This window comes from Lathyrus oleraceus, chromosome 1 (genome assembly GCF_024323335.1).
Source record: "Lathyrus oleraceus cultivar Zhongwan6 chromosome 1, CAAS_Psat_ZW6_1.0, whole genome shotgun sequence".
In the NCBI taxonomy this organism is placed as follows: domain Eukaryota; kingdom Viridiplantae; phylum Streptophyta; class Magnoliopsida; order Fabales; family Fabaceae; genus Lathyrus; species Lathyrus oleraceus.
The window spans coordinates 73,503,572-73,520,099 of record NC_066579.1 but is presented as its reverse complement, the minus strand read 5'-3'; positions in this window follow the sequence as shown (position 1 = coordinate 73,520,099).

The following is a 16,528-nucleotide window of genomic DNA, read 5'->3' as shown; positions in this document are numbered from 1 at the left end:
TGTACTTCCTCAAACACTGGAATAACTTTAACAAATGCTTAACATGCTCTTCTTCATCACTTGATTTGGAAATCATGTTATCAACATGTGAGCAAATTCTTTACTTTGAATAAGTTTTGAATGATAGCAAATTGTGTGATCATTGTCTAATTGTTGGTTGTGCATTATTTCGCATGTTTCAATTGTGTTTTTAGCCTATAATATTGCTTCGTGTCTATACATAGAGATCCACATTGATACAATTCTATAAAGAACTCATAAAAACTGTTTAGTGTTAGCATGTATCAATACAAGTTCTCTTGCATTGATACATACACCTGTTTTAAATCACAAAACGTTTTTGGTTCAGTATGTATCGATCCATACGAGCCTTGCATCGATACATAAACTTATTTTAAATCACAAAACATTTTTGCTTCAGTATGTATCGATCCATACAAGCCTTGTATCGATACATAAACTTGTTTTAAATCACAAAACGTTTTTGCTTCAGTATGTATCGATCCATACGATCCTTGCATCGATACATGTTAGTTAAAATGCTCCATGGATCGATACATACGAGCTTTGTATCGATACATGCTTGTATTAATTCTCAAAAATTAATCAAAGCTACAACATGTATCGATGCATAACCTTTTGTATCAATACATAATTCTGTTTTGTCTACTAACAACTTCTGTCTTTCATATAAGAAGCATTTTTTTTGACAGTTTAGAGGCGACGAATTCTGAGAGGGAAAAACAGTTGAAACACCAATCAAAGGAGTGTGTAGCAGCAATTGTTTTGAGCAGTTAGAAACCTGAAAGAGACTTCATCTTCTTCATCTTCTCAATCTCTTTTCTTCAAGAACATCAACACATAATCATTCTTGTTCTTTGGATTAAAGGATCAACGAGATAACGTTCAGTGGTACGATCAAGGATCTAGCTGAGGTTTTCAGTGGAACGATCGAGGATCTAGCTGAGTTGAAGATTGAAGGGGGTTTCAAGGAAAAACCAACTGGTTTGTCCTTCAAGAACTGGAGTGTTCTTGCGGGTTTGTTAGTCACGTTTGCAGGACAGATTCAGCCGCAGCGTAGGGTCTGGAAATCGGGTGATTTCGCAAACAGGTCGTGGAACCGGTGAATTGTTTGCAATTTCTTGCAGGAAATTCTTGATCGAGCTCAAATCAAGTGAAGGTTTTATACAAGAAGAAGATCTTGGGATTTAGAATTCTGTCTGTGTATTGAAACCTTGTATCAACGAATTCGGCATTATTGATAATTACAGTTCTCAATTTCATTTGAAATTGAGAGGGAGACGTACCCACACGCGAGGACGACGTGGGGAACTTCCTTACCAAATCTCTGCGTATCGTATTCTTTCCTTATCTCTCTTTACGTTTTCAACAGTTTTGTAATTTCAGTTAGTGTGTTGTGGCTGCATTTTTCGTGATACAATAGTGGCAAGAAAACTTCTTTAACTAAAGTCCACCATTGTTCATCATTGATCACATACACACCAATTGTTTGACAAAACGTTCAGCTGAGTTTTATTCATTGGAATTAGGATTTAGTGATAAGTGCATTCAATTAGATAAGATTCTGGCGTTAATAATCTCTGTCATTCTAATTCAAATCCAGCAATAAATTCGCGTGTCCGGCTTTTTAGTAGCGGTTCAGGATAGACGGAAGTCGATTCGGGACTGAAATTTTCCGCTAAGTTTCAATAACTCTGATAAAATTTTAAATCCGTTTATTTTCAAAGAGGTGATCTATTTGAAGGTGAGAAAAACAAGAAAGGGGGGGGGGGGTTTGAATTGTTTGGAAAAATAAGCGCTTTTTCAAAATGAAAACCACACAATGATTTTATACTGGTTCGCTTATAATACAAAGCTACTCCAGTCCACCCGGCCAAGGTGATTTCGCCTTCAACAAGGACTTAATCCACTAATCTTGAAAGATTACAAACAACGTCTAAGAGAAAAATCTCTTAGTCCTCTCAAGTATACAGACTACACAGAGTCACTTGAGGAAATCAACAAACAAATAAATGAAAGATTAATGTAATCTAGAATGCTTCTAAGAAAGCAGATATTACAATAGTAAGAACAAGAGTTTTTCACGTAATAAGCAAAAGCTTCGTGAAGATCTTAGAGAGCAAGAGTGTTTTTCTTGAGTGTTGATGTTTCAGTATAATTTTGGCTTGTTAGCTAATACTTGTATATTGCTGAATGTTGATTTGCAGTCCTTTATATATAGAAGTGAGGTAGTAAATGAAACTGGTGGATATTAAAATGAATTTACGCCATCACTTAAATAGCTTCTGCAGGATAACTTTCTCTCCTTGAAATGACTACTTACCACAAGTAGTATCTTCTTTATTGAAAACGGAGATTAACGTCTCTTTCTTAATTAGGAAAACCATTTGCAAATCTTTACTTGACTTTAACGTTACTCTTTCATGATTAGCAATCCATGCTCAGAGTATTTGTGTTTCTGGAGAATCTTCGAATCTTGCTTCTGATGTTGAGTTCAGATAGTTTCTTCAGATAGCGCTGATAACTTCTGGAATCTAGAGATAGTATTGTTCAGAGTCAGAACTTCTAGAGCTTACTTCTTGTTCAGATGCATCTGATACTTGTTGTTTTACTCAGAGTTAGACTTTCTTGAACTTGTTTTCACTTCAGATGCTTCTGATCATTTGATAGTTTGTATTTGATCTGGTTTTGTATCTGATGACATCATCAGATTTCTTCCTTCTTTCTTTAGAATCCTACACACTTAGAAACTTTTCGTTAGGGTGCCATTTTTGGTTTCATCCTTTGTTATCATCAAAATCAAGGAATCTGTTGTAGAACAATTTTTGTTCTTACAATCTTCCCCTTTTTGATGATGACAAAACAACCTTAATTAGCAGATGAAACATGAATAATATTAGATCAGATAGACAGAAGCTCCCCCTGAGATAGTGCTAGGGAGTTCAGAAGTTCTTACCAGAGTTTCTTAAGTAAAGAGGTTTCTTGATATCTTCTGCAATTTCTTAAGTCCAGGTTAGATAAATTTATTTTTAAGAAAAATATGTTGCAGAATGCTTAAGGTATTAGACAATATTTTCATCAGAGCTATTAATGACTTCTCCCCCTTTTTGTCAGAATCAAAAAGACATAGTAAAAAAAATAAATAATGGAAGAGAAAAAACATTGTATTAAAATAGAAGCACAAAGGCAACAAGAAATAAGAAAACATCAGATCCAGAGAAGGCAAAAAAAAAAGAAACAACAGGCAAGCAAAATAAATAAAATCCTAAGTGCCTAGGGGTTCGGAGGCGGAGGCATTCTCTGAAGCAGCATTGCAAGCATGTTCTGGATGTTGTCGTTGACAGTATCTTGCTTGTCCATTCTGGCCCGGAGTTTATTCTGATCTTGCTTAAGTTCTTTTAGAGTCTGAAGAACCATAGGGATCACAGAAGAGGACTCCCCCAGAGTCAGAGCCTGTTGAGCTTCAGCTTCAGCAGCAGCTTGTGCTTCTGCATCCGCCAGAGCCTTAGCTTCAGCTTCCTTTTCCCTTAGGATTTCAGCTTGACGAGCTTTTTCTTCTTCTTCTAGTCTTCTTGCTTCTTCTTCAGCTTCCTTGGCCAATCTCTCTTCCTCCAGCCTTCTGGCTTCAGCTTCTCTGGCAAGTCTCTCCTGGAGTCTTGCCTCAGCATCTCTGATGTAGCCATTTCTGACTTGTTCAGATATGCTCTTCAGTCTAAAAGACTCAGAGGTCATCCAGCCAATGACTCTGTTCCAGTGTGTCCTTACAGAGTCAGGATCATCACTGACTTCAGAGTTAGTGGTCAGAGACTTGACCTTTTGTACTGAAGCCCCTGCGACCAGCATGATGGCTTCCTCAAGGGTAGGTATAGAAAGGTCAGGTTCAGAGGTATGAGGTGGAGATGTTGGAGGGCTGAGATTTAGAGTTAGAGGTTCTGGTTCAGTTTCTGATTCAGGTTGAGGTTCAGATCTTTGGGGTGAAGCGTAAAGAGGGTTTAAGTCTAATGGTTCAGATTCAGCGGAGATGTTTGAAGGTGGGATATCAGAGGTGTGGAGGTCAGAGGGTTGAGTTTCAGAGGGTTGGTCTTCAGAAGTAATGTTGGTTGTTTGTTCTGGTGGAGGTGAAGTTGCTTCAGATTGTGTTTGTGTTTGTTGTTGTGAAGCAAGGTTTTGAGCATGAATTTGGGCTAAGGTTGGGGAGTCAGGGTCAGAGTATTCTTGGTCAGAGGAGATAGAAAGGTATGGTGGTGATTCTGGTTCTGAAGATGATGAAGAGGAAGTGCTTTGGTTCATTTGTTCAGGTTCAGAAGGAGGTATGAATGTACGGGCGATATTTAAAATTGGTGAAGGTTGTGAGGTTCTGGTGGTTGAAGGTGGGATTTCAGAGGTTGTATAAATGGGTGGTGTTGGGAGAGGATTAGAGGAAGGGGTAGAGGAAACCATCAGAGGTTCAGAGGAAAGAGGAGGAACAGACGTACCAGTAGAAATTTGCAGAGGAGCTGGAGATCTGCTTCCAGAGGATTCTTCAAGTCTTGCCTTCTTTGCCTGTGATGTTATCTTCTTCTCAGAGAGACCTCTCTTGTATCTGACGAAGTCTTCTTCTGAATCTAGACAATCGTCGAGGCTGAAGTCAGAGATGTCAACACCTTCATCCAGCAGACGATTAAGATAGATAGCAACCGCATCTCTGGGTTCATTCTTGTAGAACCTAGCAAGACCATGAGGCAGCTTCCTCTGATCTTTCAAGGAATCCCAGGATGTGTCCAGCGTGGGTCTGACTTGAATCTTCTTTAATATTCCCATACTCTTGAGATTTCTGGCGTTCAGAGGCTTCCCAGTATCTATTGCCAGATCTTGCATCAGCTTGGCTTTCTCCAGATGATCTACCAACCCATTCTCAATGAAGACATCAGATATGAGCCTTCCCAGAGGGATGTAGGATCTGGGCTTCATGTTGTTTCTGGTTTCCCTTACAGAATCTCTGAGATATCTGAAGAGAAGTGCAGGAAGGCAGATCTTCACACCCTTCTGAATGCAATACAGAATGCACTTCTGATCTGCATTGATGTAGTCAGAGGAGTTAGAGGCTGGGCGGTGGTGAATAGTTCCCAGAATGATCTTGAGCCACACTCTGAGGTTCTGATGCAGCTCTTTGTTCTTTGAAGGATTTCCTTCAGTGTTGGGTTTGAAGATGGTTGGATTGATTACTTCAGCAACGCGCCTTGATCTTGGGTTGATGTTGTAAATCCTTTTTCCTCCATCTTTTTCCATGTTCAACAAAGAAGCAATTGACTCTTCAGTAATTACTATCTTTACTCCCAACACAAAGGAGACGATGAAATGGTCATCAGCATCTGCAAATCTCCAGAACTCCTTGATGAGAAGAGGGTAAACAGGACCATAAAGCCTTTGGAAGTAGTTTTCCCATCCTTGTTTACGAAGCTCTTCAGTAAGATCAACGCCATTTCTCTTTAAGTTGTCGAAATCAACTAGCGATTCACACAACACGTCCAATCCTTCAAAAGGGGTTGAAAGGTTGATATGGCGTTCACGGTCAAGAACATGAGGTTCTTTGTAAACAGGGGTGATGGTGACGCCTGTAACCGTTGGTGTTGGAATGCTTGAGGTTTGAGCAGTAGAGCTTGATTCCATTTCTTGAGAGAAGTTAAAGACTTGTTGTTGTTGAGCGTCCATGGTGAAGGAGAAGAAGATTGATGAAGATGAAGAGCTTTCAGAGAATGCTTGAGAGAGGTTTAGGGTTTTAGAGTGAGTGAGAGTGATAAGTGTGTGAAATGTGAGAAAAAGTGTTTATATACTCTAAGTAAAACACATGCAAAACGACACATTAAATTGCGTTAGCACAACACTCAAGTAAGCACGCTTGGGGGGAAAAATGATTACAGCTAATTAATGAATGTCTAATCCCACAGTACGCACACTGCTCAAGGAGATTTCAAACGTTCTGACCTTTGAATTTCTTTTGACAGATGTCTAGAAGTTCTAGGGTTAGACGCTTAGTGCTCCACGTGTTGATGTATCTGATCTTCAGGAATACCAAAAGATTGATTCCTGGAGATTTCTAACTCAGATATCTTCTTAACTGGTAGAAGTATCAAAGTCAGAGGCAGAAGTGTATTTGTTTTTATCAGAGTCTCATTTTACATTTTCAGAGCCATGCTTCACTCAGGGCAATTTTTAATGTTCAGATGTTCTAAGATAAAAAGAAATCTATCTTCAGCTAGAGGCTTAGTAAAGATATCTGCCCATTGATGTTCAGTATCAATGAACTTCAATGTTACTATCCCTTTCTGAACATAGTCTCTGATAAAATGATGTTTTATTTCAATGTGTTTGGCTCTGGAATGTAGAATGGGATTCTTACTTAAACAAATAGCAGCAGTATTATCACAAAAGATAGGAATGTTACTCTCAAAGATTTGCAGATCTTCTAACTGATGCTTCATCCAGAGCATCTGAGTTGTGCACAGTGACGCTGAGATATATTCTGCTTCTGCAGTTGATAGAGCAATTGTTGATTGTCTTTTGCTAGCCCAGGATATCAGATTGTTTCCCAGAAGCTGGCAATTTCCAGAAGTGCTTTTTCGTTCTATTCTATCTCCTGCATAATCTGCATCACAATAACCCGAGAGTCTATACTCTGATGTTTTCTCATACATCAGGCCCAGGTTAGGAGTTCCTTTCAGATACTTAAGAATTCTCTTAACTGCTGTTAAATGAGATTCTCTAGGATCTGATTGGAATCTGGCACAAAGACAGACACTAAAGAGAATATCAGGACGAGTAGCAGTCAGATAGAGAAGAGAGCCTATCATACCTCGATAGAGCTTCTGACAAACCTTGTTGCTTACCTCTTCCTTTTCAAGAATGTAAGTTGGGTGCATGGGAGTTTTTGCAGAGTTGCATTCAGTCATGTCAAACTTCTTCAGAACGTCTTTAATATATTTACTTTAATGGACGTACGTGACTTCTGGAGTTTGATTAATTTGAATTCCCAGAAAGAACTTTAGTTCTTGCATTAAACTCATCTCAAATTCTGCTTGCATTAACTTAGAAAATTCTTGGCAAACAGAGATATTAGCAGAACCAAAAATAATATCATCAACATAAATCTGGCATATCATGAGATCATTATTAAGGTTTTTACAGAAGAGTGTAGAATCAACTTTCCCTCTGATAAAATTTTGTTCCAGAAGAAAATTGCTTAATCGTTCATACCAAGCTCTGGGAACTTGTTTGAGTCCATATAAGGATTTCTTAAGTTTAAAAACATGTTCTGGAAAATTTGAATTTTCAAAGCCTGGAGGTTGATTGACATACACTTCTTCTGAAATATAACCATTAAGAAATGCACTCTTGACATCCATTTGATATAATTTGATAGAGTGATTAATAGCAAAAGATACAAGAAGACGAATAGATTCTAACCTCGCGACTGGAGCAAAGGTTTCATTATAGTCAATACCTTCTTGTTGACTGTAACCTTGAGCTACCAGTCGAGCTTTGTTTCTGACAACTTCTCCTTTCTCGTTCAGCTTGTTTCTGAAAACCCATCTGGTTCCAATGACATGAGTGCCTCTGGGTTTAGGAACGAGATCCCAGACATCATTCTTTGAGAATTGATCCAATTCTTCTTGCATAGCTGCCACCCAGTCGTTATCCTGAAGTGCTTCATCACAAGACGTAGGCTCAATCAGAGACACTAGTCCCAGAGGAGTATCTTAAGAAGTCCTGAAGGTGGATCTGGTTCTGACAGGTTCGTCCTTGTTTCCCAGAATCAAATCTTCAGATACATTGATACGACTTTTGACTTTCTTTGGGATTTCTGGAGATTTAATTTCTTCAGAGTTCTGAGTGACAGTTGCTTCTGGAGTTTTATCAGATTCTACAAGAGTGATTTCCAAATCTGCAAACTTTTCAACTAGCTTTGACTTTTCAGGGTCAAGCTTATCATCAAATCTGACATGAATTGATTCTTCCACAATTTTGGTTTCTGTGTTGTATACTCTGTAGCCTTTAGAGCGTTCTGAGTATCCTAACATAATACCTTTCTGTGCTTTGGAATCAAACTTGTTCAGATGTTCTTTAGTATTTAATATAAAGCAAGAACATCCAAAAGGATGAAAATATGAAATGTTTGGTTTTCTTCCTTTACACAGTTCATAGGGAGTCTTTTCTAGAATAGGTCTTATAGAGATTCTATTCTGAATGTAACACGCTGTATTTACAGCTTCTGCCCAAAAGTGCTTTGCTACATTAGTTTCATTGATCATGGTTCTGGCCATCTCTTGGAGTGTCCTATTCTTCCTCTCTACAACTCCATTTTGTTGTGGAGTTCTAGGGCAGGAGAAATCATGGGATATTCCATTAGAATCAAATAATTCTTCAAAATCTTTGTTTTCAAATTCTCCACCATGATCACTTCTGACTCTAATAATTTTAGAGTCAAATTCTTTTTGCACTTTGGAACAGAAACTGGTGAATACAGAGTGAGACTCACTCTTGTGCTTTAGGAATTTTACCCATGTCCAGTGACTGTAATCATCAACAATGACTAGTCCATACTTCTTTCCATTAACTGATGCTGTTTTCACAGGACCAAATAAGTCAATGTGAAGAAGTTCCAGAGGCTTAGAGGTAGAAACAACATTTTTCTTTTTAAAAGATGTTTTTGAAAATTTTCCTTTCTGACAAGCTTCACACAGAGCATCTGAAGAAAACTTCAGTTTAGGTAGGCCTCTGACTAACTCGAGTTTAGTTAGCTGAGAAAGTTTCCTCATGCTAATGTGGCCCAAGCGTCTATGCCATACCCATTGCTCTTCGTGAACTGACATTAGACATTTAACATTTTGATCTTTTAAATCAGAAAGATTTATTTTGTAAATGTTGTTTTTCCTCTTGCCTGTGAAAAGGACAGAGCCATCGTTCTGATTAATGGCTTTACATGTTTTTTGATTGAAGATTACATCATAACCGTTATCACTTAATTGACTTATGGATAACAAGTTATGCATTAATCCTTCTACATAAAGAACATCAGATATAGAGGGAAGAGTACCATTACCAATAGTTCCGGAGCCTCTGATCCTTCCTTTCTGATCTCCTCCGAAGCCTACAAATCCAGCATCTTTAAGTTCCAGACTTTGGAACATAGACTTTCTTCCCGTCATGTGTCGCGAGCATCCAGAGTCCAGGTACCATGACTGGTGTCTGAACTTTGCTGCATAGGATATCTGCAACATACACAATCTTATCTTTTGGTACCCAGAATCTCTTGGGTCCTTTCAGATTAGTTTTCCCAGAGTTTCTTATAACTTTGGGTTTTCTAGCATTTTTAAATTTTTGTTCTTGTGTGTGTGTGTAATGATATGAAAAGGGAGACTTAAGTTGGTTACTGGTAGAAGTTTTATCTTCCTTAGAATCATACCCAATTCCCTTTTTATTGTTCTGACTAACTCCATAAATCATGGATGCCATAATACTCCTATCTATCCCATTTTTCAGAAATTCTTGAAAGGCTTCTTCGTATTTATAAATTATTGCATTTGAAGTTTGTGGAGTTTGAGATAACGCTTCTTCTAATTCTAAGCTTTTTCTTTTTGCTCCATCTCTTTCTAATGTTAACAATTTAATTGTATCTTCTTGTGCTAGAATTGTCATCTCAAGCTCGCCACAATCTTCAAATTTTGCTTTAAGACAGCCTTTAATGTTTTTAAACTTTTGTTTTAATTTCTGATATGAGCTAAGAGTTTCTGACAAACAAGATTCTAGATCAGATCGGGAAAGTTCAGAAAATACCTCTTCAGATTCTTCATCTGAGCTACTCCTGGATGTGGTAGCCATAAGTGCCACATTGGCCTGTTCATCAGAGTCAGATTCTGATGATCCAGATTCACTGTCATCCCAGGTAGCCATCAGTCCTTTCTTTGTCCTGAAGGTATTCTTCTTGAAGCTTTCTTTTCTAGGGTTGTCTTTCTTTAGCTTGGGGCATTCATTTCTGTAATGACCTGTTTGTTTACATTCATAACAGGTAATATCTTTGTTAGATTTACCTTTTGAAGTTGATTCAGATCGATCCCCTCTGGGTCTTGGTCTTCTGAAGTTGTTGTTCCTCTTTTTCCAGAGTTGCTTAGCTCTTCTGGTTAGTAGGGACAACTCTTCTTCATCATCAGAGTCTTCTGGTTCAGAGTCGTCAGTGTCTTCAGTTTCTGCCTGGAGAGCTTTGGTTCTGTCAGGTTTCCGTCTTTCAGATCTGGACTTTAGCGCTACGGACTTGTTCCTTTTCTGAGGCTCATCTTCCTCTAGTTCTATCTCATGGCTTCTGAGAGAACTGACAAGTTCTTCAAGGCTGATATTGTTCAGATCCTTTGACAGCTTCAGAGCAGTAACCATAGGTCTCCATTTCTTTGGCAGACTTCTGACTATCTTCTTAACATGATCTGCAGTTGTGTATCCTTTGTCTAGCACCTTGAGACCTGCAATAAGAGTTTGGAATCTAGAAAACATAGCCTCTATAGCTTCGTCATCTTCCATCTTGAAGGCTTCATATTTCTGGATAAGCGCCAGAGCCTTCGTCTCTTTGACTTGGGAGTTTCCTTCATGAGTCATCTTCAGAGAGTCAAGTATATCTTTGGCTGTCTCTCTGTTGGTGATCTTTTCATATTCGTTGTATGATATAGCATTTAGAAGTATTGTTCTGGCCTTGTGGTGATTTTTGAAGATACGTTTCTGATCTTCTGACATCTTATTTCTGGGAACTTCAGCTCCATTTTCTGAGACTGGAGGTGTGTATCCATCTGTGACAATGTCCCAGAGGTCAGCGTCATAACCAAGAAAGAAACTTTCGATTCTATCTTTCCAGTAATCAAATTTCTCTCCATCAAAAACAGGAGGCTTAGCATTGTAACTATCTCTTTCATTTGAGTGGGCCATGGTTTTTCTCGTACTGGATCTCTCTACACTGTTAAGTGTTTGATTAGAAAATCAATAACAGAGCCGGAGCTCTGATACCAATTGAAGGTGAGAAAAACAAGAAAGGGGGGTTTGAATTGTTTGGAAAAATAAGCGCTTTTTCAAAATGAAAACCACACAATGATTTTATACTGGTTCGCTTATAATACAAAGCTACTCCAGTCCACCCGGCCAAGGTGATTTCGCCTTCAACAAGGACTTAATCCACTAATCTTGAAAGATTACAAACAACGTCTAAGAGAAAAATCTCTTAGTCCTCTCAAGTATACAGACTACACAGAGTCACTTGAGGAAATCAACAAACAAATAAATGAAAGATTAATGTAATCTAGAATGCTTCGAAGAAAGCAGATATTACAATAGTAAGAACAAGAGTTTTTCACGTAATAAGCAAAAGCTTCGTGAAGATCTTAGAGAGCAAGAGTGTTTTTCTTGAGTGTTGATGTTTCAGTATAATTTTGGCTTGTTAGCTAATACTTGTATATTGCTGAATGTTGATTTGCAGTCCTTTATATATAGAAGTGAGGTAGTAAATGAAACTGGTGGATATTAAAATGAATTTACGCCATCACTTAAATAGCTTCTGCAGGATAACTTTCTCTCCTTGAAATGACTACTTACCACAAGTAGTATCTTCTTTATTGAAAACGGAGATTAACGTCTCTTTCTTAATTAGGAAAACCATTTGCAAATCTTTACTTGACTTTAACGTTACTCTTTCATGATTAGCAATCCATGCTCAGAGTATTTGTGTTTCTGGAGAATCTTCGAATCTTGCTTCTGATGTTGAGTTCAGATAGTTTCTTCAGATAGCGCTGATAACTTCTGGAATCTAGAGATAGTATTGTTCAGAGTCAGAACTTCTAGAGCTTACTTCTTGTTCAGATGCATCTGATACTTGTTGTTTTACTCAGAGTTAGACTTTCTTGAACTTGTTTTCACTTCAGATGCTTCTGATCATTTGATAGTTTGTATCTGATCTGGTTTTGTATCTGATGACATCATCAGATTTCTTCCTTCTTTCTTTAGAATCCTGCACACTTAGAAACTTTTCGTTAGGGTGCCATTTTTGGTTTCATCCTTTGTTATCATCAAAATCAAGGAATCTGTTGTAGAACAATTTTTGTTCTTACACTATTCACCCCCCCTCTGGATCACTAGCCACACCGTCTAACAAGTGGTATCAGAGCGCCGGTTCGCTGGTGCTCTGTGGCTGCCTGTAACAATATGGATTCTGAACCAAAGGGGGCGTATAATAGAGCGCCGATTTTCAACGGTGAAAACTTCAGCTACTGGAAAGACTGCATGCGAGTTCATATAAATTCTATGGATAGGCTAGTATGGGCTGCCATTGAAAATGGTCCTTTTCAAATTACTATGACAAATGCGGCTGGCGCCATAGTTCCTAAACCAGAAGCTGATTGGAATGAGAAAGATGAGAAAAAGTGGTTGTGTGATTGGAGAGCTCGAAATATGCTAATTTCAGCACTTGATGTTGATGAGTATTATCGAGTATCCCATTGCACGACAGCTAAAGAAATGTGGGATGCTTTAGAAGTCGCCCATGAGGGTACTACTGAAGTAAAACAGTCCCGCATTAACACACTCAATCAAGAGTTTGAGCTCTTTCATATGAAACAAGGAGAATCTATCTCTGACATGCAAAAGAGATTCACTCATCTCACTAATAGGTTGAATGCACTTGGAAAACCTGTTTCCAATGAAATAGCTACTAATAAAATTTTGAGGTGTCTTAGCAGGGAATGGCAACCTAAAGTAACAGCTATTAAGGAAGCCAACGATCTAACGACACTTTCGATTACAACTCTGTTTGGAAAGCTGGAAGAACATCAGCAAGCACTAGGAAGTCTTGAAAAGTTTGAGAACAAAAGTAAGAAGGAAAAGGAGAAGAAGAGAGACAAAGAGGGAGAGAAGAAGCCAATAGCTCTTGTGGCCTCTAGCTCTAAGTCCTCACGTAAAGAGCAAAGTGACAATGATTCAAGTAGTGACAAAGATTCGGATGATGAGGAAATGGGACTTTTTGTAAGGAGATATAATAGATTCATTCGAAAGAACAGAGTCAAGCATTCCGACAAAAATCTCATGAAGTTTCGAAGACAATCTACAGATTCAAAACAGGAAGAGAATAAGAAGAATAGAGGAAGAGGATCTTGCTTTAATTGTGGTAAATCTGGACATTATAAAACAGACTATCCTATGAAGTATAAGGATCAAGGAAAAGCTCCACCAAAAGGGAACAACAAACAAAGAAGAGCTTACATTGCATGGGAAAGTGACAGTGATTCATCAAGCACACAAAGTTCAAGTGATAGTGATGAAACCGCAAATCTGTGCCTTATGGCTCACACCAAAAATCTGTCCTACCACAAGAAGAAAATCAATGATAAAAAGGTAAAACAAGCCTACTATAATAACTTCTCTTCTATGACTTTTTCTGAACTGAAAATAGCTTTTGAAAAACTGCATAACGAAGCTGTAGATGCTTTTAAAAGATTATCTTCCGATAAACAAATCTTTTCATTTCTGGAAGGTAAAGTATACAAAGCTGAAAAAGATTTAGAATCGTTAAAAGCTAGTATTGCAGAAAATTCAAAAGATATTGACATTGATGGATGTAGTAAAGTTAGGTATTGTGACGCTTGTCATATTTGGCAAAGAGAGGTAAACACTCTCAAGGTCAAATTAGAAAAAGCGTTACAACCTAAGGTTACTTATGCCGTTGACTCTAGGTTGTTTAAGAAGTCATTAAATCCACCATATGCAAAATACTCTTTTATTCCAAAGGATTTAATGAACAAGAATAAACAAACACATCATCATGGTTTATGTCATTATTGTTGTCGTGCTGGCCATACCATTGAGAAATGCAAGTTTAGGAGATTTCTTGTTCCTAAAGGTATTTATCAATGGAAGCCAAAAGGCAACCATGTTAGCACTTACCCACTTGGACCCAATGAAAATTGGGTACCAACTTCTCTCTTTTGATATTGTAGGATGAGTGCCTTGCTTCCGTAGATAGGAGATGGTTTCTTGACAGCGGTTGCTCAAGGCACATGACCGGTGACATATCGCTTTTTATAGACTTCAAAGCAAAGAAGAAGGGATATGTTACTTATGGAGACAATAACAAAGGAGCTATACTTGGCAAAGGTAGTGTAGGTAATCCCTCTACCACTACTATTTCTGATGTCCATTTAGTAGAGGGGCTTAAACACAATTTGTTAAGCATAAGTCAATTGTGTGACAAGGGCTATAAAGTTTCTTTCACAAAAACTTGTTGCATAATTGAACATGCTGGACAGAATATTGTGTTTAAGGGAGTAAGAGTAAATAATATCTATATGCTTGACCTGTTTGATGTATCTTTAACAAGTACTAAATGTCTAGTCACCTTGAATGATGATTCTTGGCTTTGGCATAGACGTTTAGCGCATGTTAATTTCGATTTGCTTAATAAGGTTGTATCTAAGGATCTAGTAGTCGGTCTTCCAAAAATAAAAATTTCAAAAGACCACCTATGTGACGCGTGCCAAATGGGAAAGCAAACGAGGGTCTCTTTTAAATCTAAAAATATAATTTCAACTTCACGACCCCTTGAGCTTCTCCATATGGATCTCTTTGGACCTTCTAGGACAAAGAGCTTAGGTGGAAATTATTATGGTTTTGTAATAGTTGATGACTACTCTAGATTTACTTGGACCATATTCCTTCATTGCAAAGATGAAACTTTTTCTGCTTTTAAGAATTTTGCAAATTTGTCCCAAAACAAAATGAATTCCAAAATAGTTACAATTCGTAGCGATCATGGTGGTGAATTTCAAAACTATCACTTTGAGAAGTACTGTGACAAGTATGGTATTGAGCATAACTTTTCAGCTCCTCGAACTCCACAACAAAATGGCGTTGTGGAGCGTAAAAATCGTGTTTTAGAGGAGTTGGCAAGAACAATGCTAAATGAGGGTGGATTACCAAAAATACTTTTGGGCTGATGCAGTTAGCACAGCTTGTTATGTTTTAAACAAGATCTTAATTCGTCCTATTTTAAATAAAACCCCTTATGAGCTTTTAAAAGGAAGAAAGCCAAACTTGTCACATCTTCACGTATTCGGTTGTAAGTGTTTTGTTTTGAATAATGGTAAGGAAAATATTGGGAAGTTTGATGCAAAAGCGGATGAAGGTATCTTTCTTGGATACTCACTATCAAGTAAAGCATATAGAGTATATAATAAGCGTTTACTTACTGTTGAAGAATCTGTCCATGTTTATTTTGATGAGTCTTATCCGAAAAGTGTCGGAAAAGGTATTTCTTTTGATGACGCAGGTGTATCTACAGAAGACATACTAAAGGAAGCTGTTAAGGAAACTGATCAGTCCAGAACAGTTGCCCATGAGAAGGAGGAAGATACTAGTCATGAAGAAGATGAGGAAGAAAGGACAGCTGAAGTGAATGACCTTTGTAACACCTCAAAATTTGCCCTCCTCTCTTGGGACTAGCATTATCATTGTACATATCATTTTAGGTCATTAGGCATATCATATTGCATATCATGTGGTTACATTGTGCAAGTCATCTTCCCAAGTCTTGGTCAGAGGATGAGGAAGTCAAAGTGCAGCATAGGGTTTATTGACTGATCATTGGCCATCTGAGGATTGGGGCTGTGAATTAGGGTTTTGTGATTCTCAAAGGATATTGGTCTTCATCTTGATTACAATGATACATCACCATCATCATGGTTTATTATCATCAAGTGTTGAAGCAGGATTCCTTGAGATTAGGGTTTTGACCACTGGTCAACCCTAATCAGTTGCATTGGGCCAATCAGGGCATGATCAAGAGATGGGGTTTATGATGGATATGGGGTTCATTCTTTGGTTATATTGTGCTTATTGAGACTAGGGTGTCACCCTTGAGCCATTTCATCAGAGGATTGGAGCTCAGATTGATCTATGCATTGCCAGATTCATCTATCAGATGAAAAGTCAACTGTGGTCAACTGTACATGATCTGATGGATTTGGAGGTGGAAATGAGTTGGATACACTTCATTCATGTTGGAACAAGTGTTATTTGACATCTCAAAGCTTAAGAATGAAGAAAATCAAGTCAGGACAAAAACTGCCAAAAATAGAAAGTGACTTGTAATGGAAGTTTCCAAAAATGGAAAGTTTTTGACCTCAAAGCCACGTGTCCAAGGAAGCTTCAAATGAAAAATTGTTCAACATGAAAGTTGTAGGTATTGTTCTCACCTTTACAAAAAGTCCAAGAACTTAAAAATCCCATGTATGGTTGGAAAATTATGGCTCAGTGAAATTCAAAAATGACCCATAATCAGGAGAACATAACTTCCACATGGTTTGTCCAAATTGCAAGTTCTTTATATGCACAAACTCCATTTGAAATGTACTTTCATGGTGCATAATTGGATTTTCTCAAAAATGGTCAATGCAAAAAGTCAAATTTCAATTGGACAGTTAAAATGGACCAAGGGCAAAATTGTCCA